The 19860-nt window shown below is 43.0% G+C and overlaps 1 long non-coding RNA gene across 1 annotated transcript in view; it reads right to left on the bottom strand.

The window, feature by feature from the left end:
- Window positions 1-200: 200 nt before the first annotated feature.
- LOC114677044 (uncharacterized) overlaps window positions 201-19860 on the bottom strand; it is a 56024-nt gene continuing 36364 nt past the window's right edge. The window contains exons 2-4 of the long non-coding RNA XR_013415636.1: window positions 10192-10308; window positions 4810-4964; window positions 201-624 (exon numbers count right to left, since the gene is read on the bottom strand). This is a non-coding gene — a long non-coding RNA (uncharacterized LOC114677044). The remainder of the gene's footprint in view (window positions 625-4809; window positions 4965-10191; window positions 10309-19860) is intronic.

The raw sequence follows: 19860 nt of genomic DNA, 5'->3' as shown, positions 1-19860 counted from the left end.
GATTACAGGCTTGAGCCACCGCACCTGACCAAAAGCTGCATTTTCAATATGAAACAAAAAGGTATTTCAAAAAAGTGCAAGGTTTTTTGCACCTGCTGGCTTAGCTGTGGCAATGGCTTGATGAATTTCTTTTTCCTTTTTTACAATGGTCCTTATTGTCTCATGCATCTGTGTGAAGAGACCACCAAACAGGCTTTGTGTGAGCAACAAGGCTTTTTATTTCACCTTGCAGGTGGGCTGAGTCCAAAAAGAGAGTCAGCAAAGGGTGGTGGGATTATCATTAGTTCTTACAGGTTTTGGGATAGGCGGTGGAGTTAGGAGTAATGTTTTGTGGGCAGGGGGTGGATCTCACAAAGTACATTCTCAAAGGTGGGGAGAATTACAAAGAACCTTCTTAAGGGTAGGGGAGATTACAAAGAATCTTCTTAAGGGTGGGGGAGATTACGAAGTACATTGATCAGTTAGGGTGGGGACGAAACAAATCACAATGGTGGAGTGTCATCAGTTAAGGCTATTTTCACTTCTTTTGTGGATCTTCAGTTGCTTCAGGCCATCTGGATGTATACGTGCAGGTCACAGGATACATGACTTAGCTTGGGCTCAGAGGCCTGACATTCCGGCCGCCTTATATTAATAAGAAAAATAAAATAAAATAGTATTTAAGTGTTGGGGCAGTGAAAATTTTTGGGGGTGGCTCAGAGAGATAATGGGCAATGTTTCTCAGGGCTGCTTCGAGGGGGATTAGGAGTGGCATGGGAACCTAGAGTGGGAGACATTAAGTTGAAGGAAGATTTTGTGGTAAGGGGTGATATTGTGGGGTTGTTAGAAGGAGCATTCATCATATAGAATGACTGGTGATGGCCTGGACAAGGTTTTGGATGAATTGAGAAACTAAACGGAAGACACAAGGTCTGAATAAGAGAAGGAGAAAAACAAGTATTAAAGGACTAAGAATTGGGAGGACCCAGGAAATCCAATTAGAGAGTGCCCAAGGGGGTTCAGCATAATTACTTGCTTGGTTGGCAAGTTTTTGGGCTCTATCCTTGAGTTTTTTTATGTTGTCATATACCAGGCCAAATTTATTAAGGTAAACACAACACTCTTCATTTAAAAATATACAGAGTCCTCCTTTTTCAGCAGTGAGTACGTCAAGGCCTCAGCGGTTTTGGAGGACAACTGCAGCTAGAGAGTCCACTTGGGCGTGAAGAACTGATAAAGTTTGTGATAGGTAGGTGATGCTAGCAGAAAAGTACCTACATGGAAGAGGTTATGAAATGACGATAGAATAAAATGAACCTGTGAGGCTGGAAGGAGGTATTTTCCGTGGTCCAAGAACCATTTGCCTTGTGTGGGAAGAGATTGATAGGTGCAAGTTTTAGTGGGAGAGTAGGTGGGAGTGATCGATGAGAAGGAGATAAACTGGCCATGAGGGACAGAAATTGGAATGCTAGCTGCTGCTTTAGCTACCTTATCAGCATAAGCCTTGCCCTGAGTGATGGGATCTGATGCCTTTTGGTGGCCCTTGCAGTGTATGACTCCAGCTTCCTTTGGAAGTAAAGCGGTCTTGAGAAAAGTTTTTATTAAGGAGGCATCGATGATGGAGGACCCTTATGTAGTGAGGAAACCTCTTTCTGCCCATATAACAGCATGGTAGTGCAGGATATGGAAGGCATATTTAGAGTCAGTATAAATATTGACATGTAATTCCTTTGCAAGAGTGAGGGCCTGAGTTAAGGCAATGAGTTCAGCTTGCTGAGAGGTAGTGGAGGGGGGCAGGGCAGTAGCCTCAGTGATACATGTGGAAGATACTATAGCATAGCCTGCCTTTGTTGGTGAGTGGTGATTAGGCCTGGTGGAACTGCCATCAGTAAACAAAATGTGATCAAGGTGAGAAACAGGAAAGAAGGAACTATGGGGAAATGGAGTGAATGTCAGGTGTATCAGAGAGATATAGTCATGGGGGTCAGGTGTGGTATCCAAAATAATGTGGGAGGCCGGATTGAAGTTCAGGCCAGGAACAATGGTAATTGTGGGAGACTCAACAAAGAGTGAGTGTAGCCAAAGGAGCCGGAGGGCAGAAAGTATATGCATCAGGTATGAGGAAGGAAATAGATTCTGGAAGTTATGAGAACTGTAGAGAGTGAGTTGAGCATAGTTTGTGATTTTGAGGGCCTCTAAAAGTATTAAAGCAGCGGCAGCCGCGACGCACAGACATGAGGGCTAAACTAAAAGAGTAAGGTCAAGTTGTTTGGACAGAAAGGTCCTGTATGGCGAGGTCCCAGCTTTTGGGTAAGAATTCTAACCACACAGCCCTGCACTTTCGCTGTGTGTAATGAAAAATGTTGGGATGAGTTAGGCAGAGCTAGTGTGGGAGTAGCTTAAAAGCTTCTAAAGAATAATGGGTTGTGGAGGGAGATATTGAGGATAGGAGAGTATATGGGTTTGGCACCACGGGGTGGAGAAGTAAAATAATATTACATAACCTCTTCCATGTAGGTACTTTTCTGGTTGATAAGGTGCAGATCCTGAACTAACCTGTAAGACTCATCCAGTTTTTGGACAGGTAAAATGGGGTAATTGTAAGGAGAGTTTGTAGGCTTTAAAAGACCATGCTGTACCAGGCGAGTGATAACAGGCTTTAATCCTTTTAAAGCGTTATCCTTTTAAAGCGTTTAAAACTGTGGGATGGCATATTGGCATTGAGCGGGGTAAGGGTGATTAGGTTTTAATGGGATGGTAAGGGATGCACGATCGGTCTCCAAGGAGGGAGTAGAGGTATCCTATACTTGTGGATTAAGTTGGGGAGATACAAGCAGAGGATGTGAAAGAGGCTTTGAATTGAGGAAAAGGGCAGCAATAAAGTATGGCTGTAGCCCAGGAATAATCAGGGAAGCAGATAATTTAGTTAAAATGTCTCAACCTAATAAAGGAGCTGGGCAGGAGTGCTTAAAAGGAGTGCTTAAAAGAATGTTGTCCAAGTTGGCACCAGAGTTGGGGAGTTTTAAGAGGTTTAGAAGCCTGGCCGTCAATATCCACAACAGTCATGGAGGCAAGGGAAACGAGCCCTTGTAAAGAAGGTAATGTGGAGTGGGTAGCCTCCGTATTAAGAAGGGGATGGACTTACCCTTCACTGTAAGAGTTACCCAAAGCATCTGTGATGGTCCTATAGGCTTCTGAGGCAATTGGAGAAGAGTCAGTCTTCAGCCACTAAGCCAAGAAGATCTGGGAAGGAGTCAGAGAGCCTTGGGCCAGAGTTCCAGGGGCTCTGGGAGTGGTTGCTGGGTTGGATAGTCTGATTTCCAGTGGGGTCCCGCACAGATGGGACATGGCTTAGGAGGGATCCCAGGCTGCGGGCATTCCTTGGCCCAGTGGCCAGATTTCTGGCACTTGAATCAAGATCCTGGGGTAGGCAATCCTGGAGGAATGCCTGGCCACTGTGGTTCAGGCATTTGGAAGTTCTTGTGTGCTGGAGATGTGGCTGGGGTTTGTCTCACAGTGGAGGCAAGGAATTGCAATTCAGAAATACATTGCTACTTGACTGTACGCCTTGAAGGCGAGGTTAATTAAGTCCTGTTGTGGGGTTTGAGGACCGGAATCTAATTTTTGGAGCTTTATTTAATGGTGGGAGCGGATTGGGTAATAAAATGCATATTGAAAATAAGGCAGTCTTCTGGCCTTTCTGGGTCTAGGGTGGTAAACGTCTAAGGGTTGTGGCCAAATGGGCCATGAACTGGCTTGAGTTTTTACATTTGATGAAAAAGAGCCTAAACGCTAACTGATTTGGGAGAGGTCGGATAAAGAAAAAGGAGCATTAACCTTGGCTATAGCTTCAGCTCCAGCCGCCTCTTTAAGAGGAAATTGTTGGGCAGGTAGGGGAGGGTAGTTGCAGAATGAAACTGTAAGCCAGACCGGGTGTGAGACGGGGTGATAAAAGGATTATAGGGTGGGTGAGTGGAGTCTGAGGAAGAGTTGGGACCTGGATCTGCCTGGCAAGGAGCAGCCTGGGGAGAAGGGGAGAGGTCAGATGAGTCCCTAGAAAAGGATTCAAAGGACTCAGAGCTTGGGGTGGAGACTGAAGGAACAGACAGGAGAGAAAGAAGAAAGATTTGGGACAAGTCGCATTGGGAGCAGAGACTAGGGAGGGACCACTGTGTAAAAGAATGCCTGGACATCAGGCACCTCTGACCATTTGCCCATTTTTCAACAAAAATTATCTAGATCTTGTAGGACAGACAAATCGAAAGTTCCATTCTCTGGCCACTTGGAACTACTGTTGAGTTTGTATTGGGGCCAATTGGTATTGCAGAAGAATATAAGATGCTTAGATTTTAGGTCAAGGGAGAGTTGAAGAGGTTTTAAGTTCTTGAGAACACAGGCAAGGGAGGAGGAGGAGGAATGGAGGGCAGAAGGTTGCCCATGGTGAAGGAGGCAAGTTTAGAGGGAAGGATAGAGACATGGAGAAGAGGGTGGGGAGCAGCCTTGGGCTGCAGTGTGGGTGAGCAGCCAAAGCAGACGTTCCCGAGTTGACTTCCCACCAAGGGTGTGTAGGTGAATGACCAAGGAAGGTGTCCCTGCAGTGATTAGACACCAATGGAGTGTGGTGAATAATCAGGCAGGTATCCCTGCAGTGACTAAACACCAAGGGAAGGCTGTCTTCCCGAGTCCGTGACCGGCGCCGGAGTTTTGGGTCCACGAATAAAATGTGTCTCCTTTGTCTCTAGTAGAGAGGAAAAAGAACTGGAATTGGAAGGACAGAGAGATTGAAGGGTAGCGAGAGAGGCTGGAGAAGAGAGTGAAAAGATCGCTTACCCAATTTGAAATTGGTGAGATGTTCCTTGGGTTGGTTGGTCTGAGGACCTGAGGTCATAGGTGGATCTCTTCATGGAGTGAGGGTGAGGACAGGGGACTGTTCTCCCGAAGGAGTCCCTCTGACCTGGTTATTCAGCACCAAATGTCTCACTCATCTGTGTGAAGAGATCACCAAACAGGCTTTGTGTGAGCAGCAAGGCTGTTTATTTCACCTGGATGCAGACGGGCTGAGTCCAAAAAGAGAGTCAGCAAAGGGTGGTGGGGTTATTATTTCTTATAGGTTTTGGGATAGGTGGTGGAGTTAGGAGCAATGTTTTGCGGGCAGGGGGTGGATCTCACAAAGTGCATTCTCAAGGGTGGGGAGAATAACAAAGAACCTTCTTATGGGTGGGGGAGATTACGAAGTACATTGATCAGTTAGGGTAGGGAAAAAACAAATCACAATGGTGGAGTGTCATCAGTTAAGGCTATTTTCACTTCTTTTGTGGATCTTCAGTTGCTTCAGACCATCTGGATGTATACATGCAGGTCATGGGATACAATGGCTTAGCTTCGGCTCAGAGGCTTGACACTTATACTGGATTCATTTATCTTGAAATGGTTGCAACCACAGTTGCAGACCTCTATCTATGGTACATATCAAGCAATTTAGCTTTTTATTGTAATGTCATGACTTTCCTCTGCTTCTTAGGAGCACTTTCAGCATCACTAGCGGCACTTTGTATGGGTCCAATTGTGTTGTTCAAGGTTTATAACATTGCACTAAACAAGATGAAAATACACAAGAAATTTAAGAACTTCAGAGATTTTTTTTTTTTTTGAGACCGAGTTTCACTGTTGTTGCCCAGGCTTGAGTGCCTGGCGTGATCTTGGCTCATCGCAACCTCTACCTCCTAGGTTCAAGCGATTCTCCTGCCTCAGCCTCCCAAGTAGCTGGGATTACAGGCATGTGCTACCACGCCCGGCTAATTTTTTGAATTAAAAATTCAAAAAAAGAAAAAGTAAGAAAAATGCTTACTATGTTTCCCTTAATTACTAAGTTTACTAATTTTTTTTATTTTTTATTTTTGAGATGGAGTCTCACTCTGTTGCCTAGGCTGGAGTGCAGTGGTGTGATCTTGGCTCACTGCAACCTCCATCTCCTGGGTTCAGGCGATTCTCCTGCCTCAGTTTACTGAGTAGCTGGGACTACAGGCATGTGCCACCATGCCCAGCTAATTTTTGTATTTTTAGTTGAGACGGGTTTTCACTATGTTGGCCAGGCTGGTCTCAAACTCATGACCTCATGATCCGCCTGCTTCAGCCTCCCAAAGTGCTGGGATTACAGGCATGAGCCACCATGCCCAGCCTACTAATTTTTTATATTAAAAAGAGTTAATGTCATTGTCATCTCCAGTGGTGCCAAATAAGGTTTTAATGCATTTGTTTTGTTTTGATTTGATCTGTTTTGGTTTAATCTGCACTTTGGCTCTGTCTTTTTTGAGTATGTTAATCAACTCACAGATTTTTCACATGCTCTATACATTTCCATCAATTAGAGTGCAAAAGCACAGCTGCTCAGAGCAGCCTGAGGAATGTGAGGGATGCCGAACTTATCAGCCCCAGAGAGACATGAGCATGAGACTGCAGTCACATTCCCAGCACCCATCCCCTGGGCAATTGTTTACAGGTATTTTGTTTCTTCTTTCTTTCCCTGTAGTTTCCGGATAACTGATAAACTACCTGAAATGTTACTACAAGTTGCACAATGTGACCCTCACCCATTATTCTGGGATTTGTGATACAAGGACGAGGCACAGCCAGTCAGTAGCTTATGTTATTGTAATGAACCAATGTAAATTCTTGGTAAACTTAGAAATTTCCTCCTAAGTTCTTTTTACTTCTTTAAAAACCCACTTGAAGGGCAACAGTTCTAGGACTCCTGGGCTCTAGCTCTCAACCTTGACCCAAATAAACCCTCTACTTAATTATGCCTCAGTTTCTTCTTCGGTCAACAAGAGTCATGCAAAAACTGTTGCAGCTTTGCTTTGACCAGAGACAGTTCTGTTTTTGTTTGTTTGTTTGTTTTTTGAGACAGAATCTTGCTTTGTCACCCAAGCTGGAGTGCAATGGTACGATCTCAGCTCACTGCAACCTCTGCCTCCCAGGTTCAAGTGATTCTCCTGCCTCAGCCTCCCGAATAGCTGCAATTACAGGCGTGCGCCACCACACCCAACTAATTTTTGTATTTGTAGTGGAGATGGGGTTTCACCTTGTTGTCCAGGTTGGTCTTGATCTCCTGACCTTGTGATCCGCCTGCCTCGGCCTCCCAAAGTGCTGGGATTACAGACATGAGTCACTGTACCCAGCTGCCACAAGTGTTTTTCTAAAACACAAACCTTGCTACTCCTTGTTTAAAAGCCTTGAACAGCCTTTCTCTGCCTTCAGGAGAGTCAACTCCTTGTACATATTCCAAGGCCTTTCCCGTCCAGGACGTCTTTTTTTAGAGATGAGTGTCCACCTAACACCCAAACCACTGCCTTCCAGAATTCTGGATTTCATGGAAGAATCCATTTTCAAAATGTATTTGGGGAATGGCACCAGATATATTTAGTATACCCAACCCTCCTGGTCTTTAGGCAACAGGTCCCCTTTCTGTCCATCCTTACTTTTTCTCAGCCCTGAGACTCATTTCATGCATGACTCTAAATTACATGTAGAAGACAGACCTAGCTCAGAATCTGACTTGTGCATGAAAAGTTTGTCCCCAGATTTAGATCTATTATTGCACTTCTTACTAAACCTGGAGATGCTTAGTTTTCTTGCAGTTAATCTTGTATTGTGTCTCTATACAGTAAGAAAGGAAGTGATGGAAGTGTATGGGACAGTGGGACAGGTAAGCACAGCTTGCAGGTTTGCTGTTTGTCAGTACATCAGTATTTAAAGTTTACAAATTTGGGGCCCATACTCTTGAATGTAAGTCTTTGACTTCTCATGGAGCCTGTGTATTTGCTCATGCAGTATTAAATTCCAGGAAAATCACTTCCCCTACTCTCCTGGGGAAATCCTGACAGCTTTTTCAAATCCTATTCAATGATAACCTCTTGCGTAATCATTCCTGCATACTGGTCATCTCCTCCTACCTATTTGCAATTAATAGAACCTCTTCTGTTTTCTCACAGTACTCTGATCATACCTCCACCATAACTTATCACCTTGTATGAGCCGTTCATCTCAGCTCTCACCCACTGCATTAGACAAGAGCTTCTTGAAGGCAGGAACTATATATTTTTCATCTCTTTTCCTCTTTCCCTGAGAACTGTTTTCAAGGGTAGCCTAGTAGGAAGCAACACAGATTGTGAAGTGTTGAAAGTATTTCTAGAGGCTGTAGAAGGAAACCACCCTTGTAGCTCATCTTACACTGCCTGTTACCTATTAAGAATATGTCAACCCAAAAGACACTGGCACATCCTTAGAATCCCATTCAGTCATTAATAGTCCAGCCAGGTGCAGTGGCTCATGCCTATAATCCCAGCACTTTGGGACACCAGTGTGGGAGGATCACTTGAGACCAGGAGTTCAAGACCAGGCTGGGCAACAGAACAAGACTTCACATTTACTAAAAATTTTAAAATTAGCCAGGTGTAGGCGAGGCACAGTGGCTCACGCCTGTAATCCCAGCACTTGGGAGGCTGAGGCAGGTGGATCATGAGGTCAAGAGATTGAGACCATCTTGGCCAACATGGTGAAACCCCATCTCTACTAAAAATACAAAAATTAGCCAGGCATAGTGGTGGGCACCTGTAATCCCAGCTACTCGGGAGGCTGAGGTAGTGGAATCACTTGAACCCAGGAGGTGGAGGTTGCAGTGAGCCGAGATCATGCCATTGCACTCCAGCCTGGTGACAGAGCGAGGCGCCATCTCAAAAAAAAAAAAAAAAAGAAACAAGAAAAAAGAAAAAAATTAGCCTGCTGTGGTGGTGCGTGCCTATAGTCCTAGCTACCTGGGAGGCTGAAGTGGGAGGATTGCTTGAGACTGGGAGTTTGAAGTTGCAGTGAGTGCCACCACTGTGCTCCAGCCTGGGTGACAGTGTAAGACCCTGTCTCGAAAACAAAAAATAATAATAATCCAGTTTGCCATCCTGTTGTATGAATATGTCTCCTAAGCAAGGCCTAGTGTGAGGTCACTGAGGTTTGCAGGTTTCCACTAATTTCGTTAAGTCCCAAAAGCAGGAGTGGTCTCAGCAAACATACAGCTTCCCCCTTTCATGCATCTAGTATAACTGAGCTAAGAGACAGTCTTACCTCTTGCTCTGAGTCTCTTTCAAGGTATTAATGTGATACTGGATCTCCCTCAAATCTTAATCCATTTATTCATTTATTTATCCTCAGTTCCTATTGTTTCTTCTTTCCATAAATACCCAAACATTTTCACCTTTGGAAGCTGACATTACAGTCTAGACCAGCTGCTGTGCTGGACCAGATTACAGGCAGCAACACTAGTCCCAAAAGGACCTCCCCCTCAGTCCACTTCCATTCATACAGGGTAAGGTGCAAAACTAGCAGGCTATTGTTATCACCAGGTAATATAGCTGCATTAACTATACGAAAATAATCCCAATCTAAGCCATTGGAACTCTTAAATTCTTTTGAGACTGAAAGGAATGTGAATTATGGGTCTGGGTCATGTGCAGGCAGCTGTAACCTAGGAAGCTATAAGCCTTTGTTTCTGTACTTACATATTAAGCTTTTCCCTTTACCTGTGTTGTTTTGTTTTAGCCAGGATTGGTGGGTACCTGTGTGTGTTTGTGTTTTAGCCAGGCGTGGTGGCAGGCACCTGTAATCCTAGCTATTTGAGAGGCTGAGGCAGGAGAATCGCTTGAACCTAGGAGGTGGAGGTTGCAATGAGCTGAGACCATGCCACTGCACTCCAACCTGGGCAACAAGAACTCTGTCTCAAAAAAATAAAGAAATAAAAAATAAAGTGGAAAGAAAATGAAAACTGGCTATAAATAAAAGTAAACCAGCCACTCAGAAAAGAAATCAAACTGTAGCTAATTTGTTGTAACTTGTAAACCAGCCTTGTATAGAAAATGTTGTAATTCTGTTAAATTTCTTTGTATTCTTATAAAAACAAGAGCTTAGCTTTTAACTTCAGAGCACTGACCCCACTTCTCTGGACTGTGTGTTCTGGAATTGTTATTCCCAGCTTTTCACTTGAATAAATCTTTCAAACAGGATTCTGACCCTTTTGATTACCTCAGGTTGACAACTGTTAAACTCAAATTTTGCTAGGGGAGGGGGAGCATGGCAGAGAGGGCACAACCTACTCCCATTAGGCCCTTAGGAATTATGACATAAAATCTTAAAACATAGTTACAGTTTCTTGCTTAGAACTTATACCTGGCTGGGTGTGGTGGCTCACACCTGCAATCCTAGAATTTTCGGAGGCTGAGGTGGGTGCATTGCTTGAGTCCAGGATTTGAAGATCAGCTTGGGCATCATGGCAAAACCCCATCTCTACAAGAAAACACAAAATTTTTTTTTTTTTTTTTTTTTTTTTTTTTTTTTTTTTTTGAGACGGAGTCTCGCTCTGTCGCCCAGGCTGGAGTGCAGTGGCCTGATCTCAGCTCACTGCAAGCTCCGCCTCCCGGGTTCACGCCATTCTCCTGCCTCAGCCTCCCGAGTAGCTGGGACTACAGGCGCCCGCCACCTCGCCCGGCTAGTTTTTTGTAGTTTTAGTAGAGACGGGGTTTCACTGTGTTCACCAGGATGGTCTCGATCTCCTGACCTCGTGATCCACCCGTCTCGGCCTCCCAAAGTGCTGGGATTACAGGCTTGAGCCACCGCGCCCGGCCAAGAAAACACAAAAATTAGACGGGTATGGTGGTGAAGTTACTCAGGAGGCTGAGGTGGGAGGATCACTTAAGCCTGGGAGGTTGAGGCTACAGTGAGCCAAGATTGCAATACTGCACTCAAGCCTGGGTGACAGAGCAAGACCCTGTCTGAAAAGGTTGTAGTTGCAACCCTGGTCCTAGGCCCACTGTGTCAGGTACAAAAAGAAAATAAAACTGAAGTGATATGGAGAAGGAAAAGAAAATGACAGTTGTTATATCAACGTACTCCTCCCTTGGCAAGAATTGCATAGTCATACCAGCATCCTACTGATCCCCTTCCCCAGATCCACACACACGCGCGCGCACAGACACACACACACAAAACAAACAAACAAAAAACAGGAAAATCCTGTAGTCCCAGCACTTTGGGAGGCCGAGACGGGCGGATCACGAGGTCAGGAGATCGAGACCATCCTGGCTAACACGGTGAAACCCCGTCTCTACTAAAAAATACAAAAAACTAGCCGGGCGAAGTGGCGGGCGCCTGTGGTCCCAGCTACTTGGGAGGCTGAGGCAGGAGAATGGCGTGAACCCGGGAGGCGGAGCTTGCAGTGAGCTGAGATCCGGCCACTGCACTCCAGCCTGGGCGACAGAGCATGACTCCGTCTCAAAAAAAACAAAAAAACAAAAAAAACAGGAAAATCTAGTGGGGACACAGCTTTAGTCCCACCCATCGTGCATGTGAGCACAGACTCGTGAAGGTGCACACGCCATCCCTCAGGCTTCTATCACTCCTCACCCTTGTTTTAGAGAACCAATGTTTTCTTTTCTTTTTTTTTTTTTCTAACCACTAGACCACCAGGGAGACAACCAATGTTTGTTATTGTTGTTTTAATAAGGAAAAGGAATTTATTTCTTACAGTTTGGGAGGCTGAGAAGTCCAAGGTCTAGGAGCTGCATCTGGTCAGGCCCTTCTTGCTGGTGGAGATTCTCTACAGAGTTCTGAGGTGCTGCAGGGCATCATGTAGCGGGGGTGCTGAGTGTGCTAATGTGTTCATATCTTCCTTTTTTTTTTTTTTTTAGCTGGAGTCTCACTCTGTCATCCACGTTGGAATACAGTGGTACAATCACACTGCAACCTCTGCCTCTTGGACTCAAGCTATCCTCCTATCTCAGTCTCCTAAGTAACTAGGACTACAGGTACACACCACCATACCTAGCTAATTTTTTGTATTTTTTTGTAGAGATGAGGTTTTGCCATGTTGTCCAGGCTGGTCTTAGACTCCTGGGCTCAAGCAATCTGCCCATCTCAGCCTCCTCAAATGCTGAGATTACAGGGGTGAGCCATGGTGTCCAGACTCTTTTTTTTTTTTTTTTTTAATTTAACTTTTAAGCTCAGGGGTACATGTGCAGGTTTGTTATATAGGTAAACTTGTGTCATAGGGGTTTGTTGTATAGATTATTTCAAAACCCAGGTATTAAGCCTAGTGTCCATTAGTTATTTTGCTTGATCCTCTTCCTCTTCCCACCCTCCACCCTCCAATAGGATCAGGTGTGTGTTGACAACCAATGCGTTAATTGCCTATTTCACTTCTCTATCAAACCACTACTCTGAGGAGGATATCTCTACCCATTCTTGGGCATTATGTACAGTATGTTCTTTGGTCTGAAGGAATGATTTTTAGTTATCCAAATCCATGCAATATCTTCTGTTCTGTTTTTATTATCATTATTATTATTATAAAACATATCTACTCATTTCATGAACTCAGATGTCCACCTCAAGGGAGCCCACAGGCATGTGTGCTGTCAATTCTAGTCACCTTCTAAACCTGGAACCATTAGCTCTTTCTAATGGTCATTAATGGGTCCTGCTTCCAATGCCAGTTGCAAGCACAGATAGTGGCCTGTGCTTCTCACTCACTGGCTATAAATTGGGATTCCCATGCTCCCCTCCTGGGGTTCCATTAATTTTCTAGAGTGGCTCACAGAACTCAAGGAAATATTTATCTACATTTGCAAGTTTATTATAAAGGATATTGACACAGAAACAGATGAAGAAGTGCACAGAGCAGAGTAGAAGAGAAGAGGTTGCAAGCTTCCATGCCATCCCCAGGTGCACCACCCTCCAAAAACCTCTAGGTGTGCAGCTATCTGGAAGCTCCCAGAAATTGAAATTATTTTTCTTTGAGACCGAGTCTCACTCTGTCACCCAGGTTAGAGTGCAGTGGCACGATCTAGGCTCACTACAATCTCTGCTTTCTGGGTTCAAGCAATTCTCCTGCCTCAGCCTCCCCAGTAGCTAGAACTACAAGCCTGCTCCACCACACCCGGCTAATTTCTGTATGTTTTAGTAGAGACGGGGTATCACCATGTTGGCCAGGCTGGTCTCAAACTCCTGATCTCAAGTGATCTGCCCACCTCGGCCTCCCAAAGTGCTGCAATCACAGGTATGAGCCACTGCACCCAGCCAGAAATTGAAATTTTTGATGGAAACTAAAGGTCAGGCTTCCAGATAAAGGAATAAAATAACAGGATCTTAATCTTCATGTTTCTGACAACATGTTAGATAAACTGACATGAAGTTCTATAGGAAGATAAGATAATATCTTCAAAAAAAAGTCAATTGTAAGCTTTTGGTGCCCTTGAAGGTAACTTTTATGCAAAAAAAGATTATTTCAGGGGTCATTTTTATTTTACAATTCAGTATTTATTTTAGCAAGGTTAAAAATTCAAAAACTTTGTTCTTTCTTAGACATAAATTTGTAAATCTTATGCTATTTATAAATGCAAAGTTTAACAATTACTTAAGGATTTTTTATGCAATTAATTTTGTAATAATCTTAACTATCATCATAAAGTCAATATACTATAATTTCTTTTTTAATTATTTCAATTGTCTAATAAAAACAAGCTTTCCCAGGCACTTCTATAATTTATAAATCTAATGTGTTAAATTTTTACATGTGTGGAATGTGAATCTTAAATTACATTAAATATAATAAGCAGAAGTTACTCAATTACAGTTAAAAAAACGTAGAGATAGGCAGGTCTCAAAACTCCTGGTTTCACTATGTTTCCCAAGCTGGTCTTGAACTCCTGGGCTTAAGGATTCCTCCCACCTCAGCCTCCCAAAGTGCTAGGATTACAGGCATGAGCCACCCTGTCTGGCCTCAGTTACACATTTTAAACTATAATCCCAAGGCTATATGGAAATAAAGCACAAAAGTTGTTGGAACTCAAAACGCTTTAAGTCTTGAAAGAGATAGGACTATGATCTGAGTTGGGCAGCATGTAGTTGCAACTTCTGTTTCTCAGATTATATATTAACTCTGTTTCTCATTGTTCTTGTTCTGTAAATGACTAGGAAAGACAAGAGACCAGACCTAGTGTCCTAATCACTGACCTTTGTTACAGATTAACCTCCTTCTTTTTTTGTTCTGAGTTTTGTTAACTCAGACCAGATGGCGCAAAAGACCCCATGACTATTACATCTTCAGTATGGAACGTTAAATATACTTTTCCTGAAAGAAAAATACCATCTCAACCAATGAGATCATTGTAACTATGCATTAAGCCTTACATAGAAAGATGTTGAAATTCCGTTAAACTTCCCTTGTCTATATAAACAACCCCAGACATCTACGCTTCCGAACACATACTTCCATGAAATCTGTACTTCCAGGGTGGCTATCCCACAAGCTTTGTGCTTGAATAAACTCTACAATTAATCATATTTTCTGAACCTTGTTATTTAACATGGACAGCTGATATGTCCAATTACCTTCTAAAATGCCAAATACACATGCACAGGTTATTTCTAAATTTGATGCCAAAATATTAATTGTATTGGCTTGACTTACTTGTTTCTCTCTGTATTTAATTCTAAGTCTTCATGGTATTAAGTCAGCACACACTAATAAGACACATTTGGTGTTACCTTCTTGGTTGGCTAAAAATGTATATCAATCATAGATTTAATTGAACATGAGACGTAGAGCTGCAAACACCAGGGCAAATTTTTGCACAATATAGAATGCAGTATTGAGTCTTTTTCTATTGCCTCTGAGTTAGTAGTCTTAAATGCATGTCATTTAGATGGGGTAATGTCACAGTCCAGTGTTGTGGAACTTTTTCCTTAGTTCAGGTAAGAGCCAGGTCCTTATCACATGGCCATGAAAAATTAGGCTCGCAGATGATTTTAAGGGTGAGAATAATGGGATTTATTGGGAAAAAACCCTCTCTCACTACTCCTATTCAACATAGTTTTGGAAGTTCTGCCCAGGACAATCAGACAAGAGAAAGAAATAAAGCGCATTCAGGTAGGAAGAGAGGAAGTCAAATTGCCTCTTTTTGCAGATGACATAGTTCTATATTTAGAAAACCCCACTGTCTCATCTCAAAAACTCCTTAAGCTGATAAGCAACTTCAGCAAAGTCTCAGGATACAAAAGCAATGTGCAAAAATCACAAGCATTCCTATACAGTAATAGTAGACAAGCAGAGAGCCAAATCATCAATGAACTCCCATTCACAGTTGCTACAAAGAGAATAAAATACCTAGGGAATACAGATAACAAGGGACGTGAAGGACCTCTCCAAGGAGAACTACAAACCACTGCTCAAGGAAATAAGAGAGGACACAAATGGAAAAACATTCCAGCCTTGTGGATAAGAAGAATCAATACCTTGAAAATGGCCATACTGCCCAAAGTAATTTAGATATTCAATGCTATTCTTATTAAACTACCATTGACATTCTTCACAGAATTCAAAAAAACTACTTTAAATTTCATATTGAACCAAAAAAAGAGCCCATATAGCTAAGACAGTCCTAAGCAAAAAGAACAAAGCTGGAGACATCATGCTATCTGACTTCAAACTATACTACTACAAGGCTACAGTAACCAAAACAGCATGGTACTGGTACCAAAACAGACATATAGACCAATGAACAAAACAGAGACCTCAGAAATAAGACCACACATCTACAACCATCTGATCTTCAACAAACCTGACAAAAACAAGCAATGGGGAAAGGATTCTCTATTTAATAAATGGTGCTGGGAAAACTGGCTAGCCATATGCAGAAAACTGAAACTGGACCCCTTCCTTACACCTTATACAAAGATTAGCTCAAGATGGATTAAAGAGTTAAATGTAGGCTGGGCATGGTGGCTCATGCCTGTAATCCCAGCACTTTGGGAGGCCAAGGCAGGCTGATCATGAGGCCAGGAGATCGAGACCATCCTGGATAACACGGTGAAACCCCGTCTCTACTAAAAAAAAAAAAAAAAAAAAAAAAAATTAGCTGGGCATAGTGGTGGGCGCCTGTAGTCCCAGCTACTCGGGAGGCTGAGGCAGGAGAATGTTGTGGACCCAGGAGGTGGAGCTTGCAGTGAGCCGAGATCACGCCACTACACTCCAGCCTGGGCAACAGAGTGAGACTCCATCTCAAAAAAAAAAAAAAGTTAAATGTAAAACCCAAAACCATAAAAACCCTAGAAGAAAACCTAGGTAATACCATTCAGGACATAGGCATAGACAAAGACTTCATGATGAAAATGACAAAAGCAACTGCAACAAAAGCCAAAATTGACAAATGGGATCTAATTAAACTAACGAGCTTCTGTACAGCAAAAGAAACTATCATCAGAGTGAACAGGCAACCCACATAATGGGAGAAAATTTTTGCAATCTACCCATCTGACAAAGGTCTAATATCCAGAATCTACAAGAAACTTAAACAAATTTACAAGAAACAAACAACCCCATCAAAAAGTGGGCAAAGGATATGAACAGACACTTTTCAAAAAGAAGACATTTATGCAGCCAACACAAAGCTCAACATCACTAGTCATTAGAGAAATGCAAATCAAAACCACAATTAGATACCACCTCACCCCAGTCAAAATGGCGATTATTAAAAAGTCAAGAAACAACAGATGCTGGCAAGGCTGTGGAGAAATAGGAACACTTTTATACTGTTGTTGGGAATACAAATTAGTTCAACCATTATGGAAGACAGTGTGGTGATTCCTGAAGGAACCAGAAATACATTTGACTCAGCAATCCCATTACTGATATATATCCAAAGGAATATAAATCATTCTACTATATAAAGACACATGCATACATACGTTTATTGCAGCACTGTTCACAATAGCAAAGACATGGAACCAACCCAAATGCCCATCAATGATAGACTGGATAAAGAAAATGTGGTACATATACACTATGGAATACTGTGCAGCCATAAAAAGGAATGAGATCATGTCCTTTGCAGGGATATGGATGAAGCTGCAAGCCATCATTCTCAGCAAATTAACACAGGAACATAAAATCAAACACCGCCTGTTCTTACTCATAAGTGGGAGTTGAACAATGAGAACATATGGATGCAGAGAGGAGAAGAACACACACGGGCCTGTCGGGGGTGGGGGGGTGGGGGTCAAGGGGAGGAAGAGAATTAGAACAAATACCAAAACCTAGCTGATAGGTTGATAGGTGCAGCAAACCACCATGGCACACGTATGCCTGTGTAACAAACCTACACGTTCTGCACTTGTATCCCGGAACTTAAAGTTAACAAACAAACAAACAAACAAAGGCAGGGGAGGGGTTGGGAACAGGGACTCTCCGAAAGGCCAGAGTTCCTGCTAGTGTAGGCTTGTCACCTCACAGATTGAATTCCAGCTTCCACCCAGGAGGGTCCAGGGCTCCTCCCCACTGCAAACATGTCGCAAACTTCTGTGACTCCACCCCAGTGCATATTCCTCTCAGTGCACGCTCCTCCCAGTGCACAGGTCAGTTGAAGGCTCTGCCAGGGAGCCCTTCTCATCTGGCTGTCTCACCAGGATCCAGCTTCACTTATATTACTTAAAGACCAGCTCAGGCTGGGCGCGATGGCTCACTCCTGTAATCCCAGCACTTTGGGAAGCCGAGGCAGGCGCATCACTTGAGGCCACGAGTTCAAGACCAGCCTGGCCAACATGGTGAAACATCATCTCTACTAAAAATACAAAAACTAGCCGGACATGGTGGCGCATGATTGTAGTCCCAGTTACTTGGGAGGCTGAGGCAGGAGGATCGCTTGAACCTGGGAGGCAGAGGTTGCAGTGAGCTGAGATGGTGCCACTGCACTCCAGCCTAAACAACAGAGTGTAACTTTGTTTTAAAAACAAACAAACAAAAGCTCAGGTTTGTCTGCAGCTTCCACTAAGGTTGCTAATTAGTTGTTTGGATTCAACTAATCTGTTGTATTTGTTATTCTATTCTAAATTATTTCTATGTTCTATCAATAAGACAACATTATATTTTTAGTAGAGATGGGGTCTCACCATATTGGCTAGGCTGGTCTCAAACTCCTGACCTCAAGTGATCCACCTGCCTGGGATTACAGGCGTGAGCCACTGCGCCTGACCAGAGAAGAACTTTCAGCTAATATTTGACAAGGGTGCCAGTAATGCACCATGGGGAAAGGACAGCCTCTTCAAAACATGGTGGTGGGAAAACTGAATACCTACATTCAAAAGCATGAAATTGGACCCCTATCATACATCACTCACAAAAATCCACTCAAAATTGATGAAAAACTTAAATATCAGCCTGAAAGACATACAATTTCTAGAAGAAAACATAGGAGAAAAATTCCTTGACATTGGTCTTGGAAAATCTTTTTTTTTTTTTTGAGACGGAGTCTTGCTGTGTTGCCCAGGCTGGAGTGCAGTGGCACAATCTCGGCTCACTGCAACCTCCACCTCCCAGGTTCAAGCAATTCTCTGCCTCAGCCTCCCAAGTAGCTGGGATTACAGGCACCCGCCACCAGTCCCGGCTAATTTTTGTATTTTTAGTAGAGATGGGGTTTCACCATGTTGGCCAGGCTGGTCTTGAACTCCTGACCTCATAATCCATCTGCCTCAGTCTCCCCAGGTGCTGAGATTACAGGTGTGAGCCACCAAGCCCAGCCGGAACAATTTTTTTATATGACACCAAAAGCACAGGCATCTAAAGCAAAAATAAACATATCAAACTGAAAACCTACTGTACAGCAAAAGAAAAAATCAGCATAATGAAAAGGCAGCCTATGGAATGTGAGAAAATATTTGCAAACCATATGTATGACAAGGAGTGAATATCCAAAATATATAAGGAACTCATACAATTCAATAGCAAAAAAACCCACGAATAATCCACTGGGCAAAAAAAAGACATTTTCCCAAAAAAGACATACAAATGGCCAACAGGTACATGAAAAGGTGCTCAACATTACGAGCCAACAGGAAATGCAACCAAAACCACAATAAGATAGCACTTCACAGTTGTTAAGATGGTGCTTATCAAAAAAACAAAACAAAACACAACTAGAGATAACAAGTATTCTTTAGGATGTGGATAAAGGGGAACCCTTGCACATTGTTAGTGAAAATGTAAATTGGTACAGCTATTATAGAAAATGGAGATGCCTCAAAAAAATAAAAGTAGAGCTATCATGTGAGCTAGCAATCCCACTTCTGGGTATATATTTGAAGGATATAAAATCAGTGTCTCAAAGGGAAGATCTGAACTCCTGTTTGTTGTGGCATCATTTACAATAGCCAAGAAATGGAAACAACGTAAATGTCTATCAATAGATGAACAGATACACACACACACACACACACACACACACACACACACACACACACACACTTAACTATTATTCAGCCATAATAAAGAAGAAAATCGGGCCAGGCGCGGTGACTCATGCCTGTAATCCCAGCACTTTGGGAGGCTGAGGCAGGCAGATCACAAGGTCAAGAGTTCAAGACCAGCCTGGCCGATATGGTGAAACCCCATCTCTACTAAAAATACAAAAATTAGCCGGGCGTGGTGGCGTGTGCCTGTAGTCCCAGCTACTCAAGAGGCTGAGGCAGGAGAATCGCTCCAACCTGGGGGCAGACATTGTAGTGAGCCAAGATCATGCCATTGCACCCCAGCCTGGGCAACAAAGTGACTTTCCGTCTGAAAAAAAATAATAGAGAGAGAGAGAGAAAGAAAGAAAATCCTGTCATTTGTGAGAACCTGGATGAGCTTTAAGGGCATTATGCTAAATGAAATAAATGAGACAGAAAAAGACAAATACTGTGTGATCTCACTTAAATATGGAATCTAAGAATCTCAAACTCACAGAAACAGAGAAGAATGGTAGTTGGGGTTGTGGGAAAGCAAAAAAGGAGAGATGTTGGTTAATGGGT

The sequence above is a fragment of the Macaca mulatta genome, chromosome 3 (genome assembly GCF_049350105.2).
Source record: "Macaca mulatta isolate MMU2019108-1 chromosome 3, T2T-MMU8v2.0, whole genome shotgun sequence".
Classification (NCBI taxonomy): domain Eukaryota; kingdom Metazoa; phylum Chordata; class Mammalia; order Primates; family Cercopithecidae; genus Macaca; species Macaca mulatta.
Note: the sequence above shows the minus strand (reverse complement) of the source record. Positions and strands in the feature narration are given on the sequence as shown.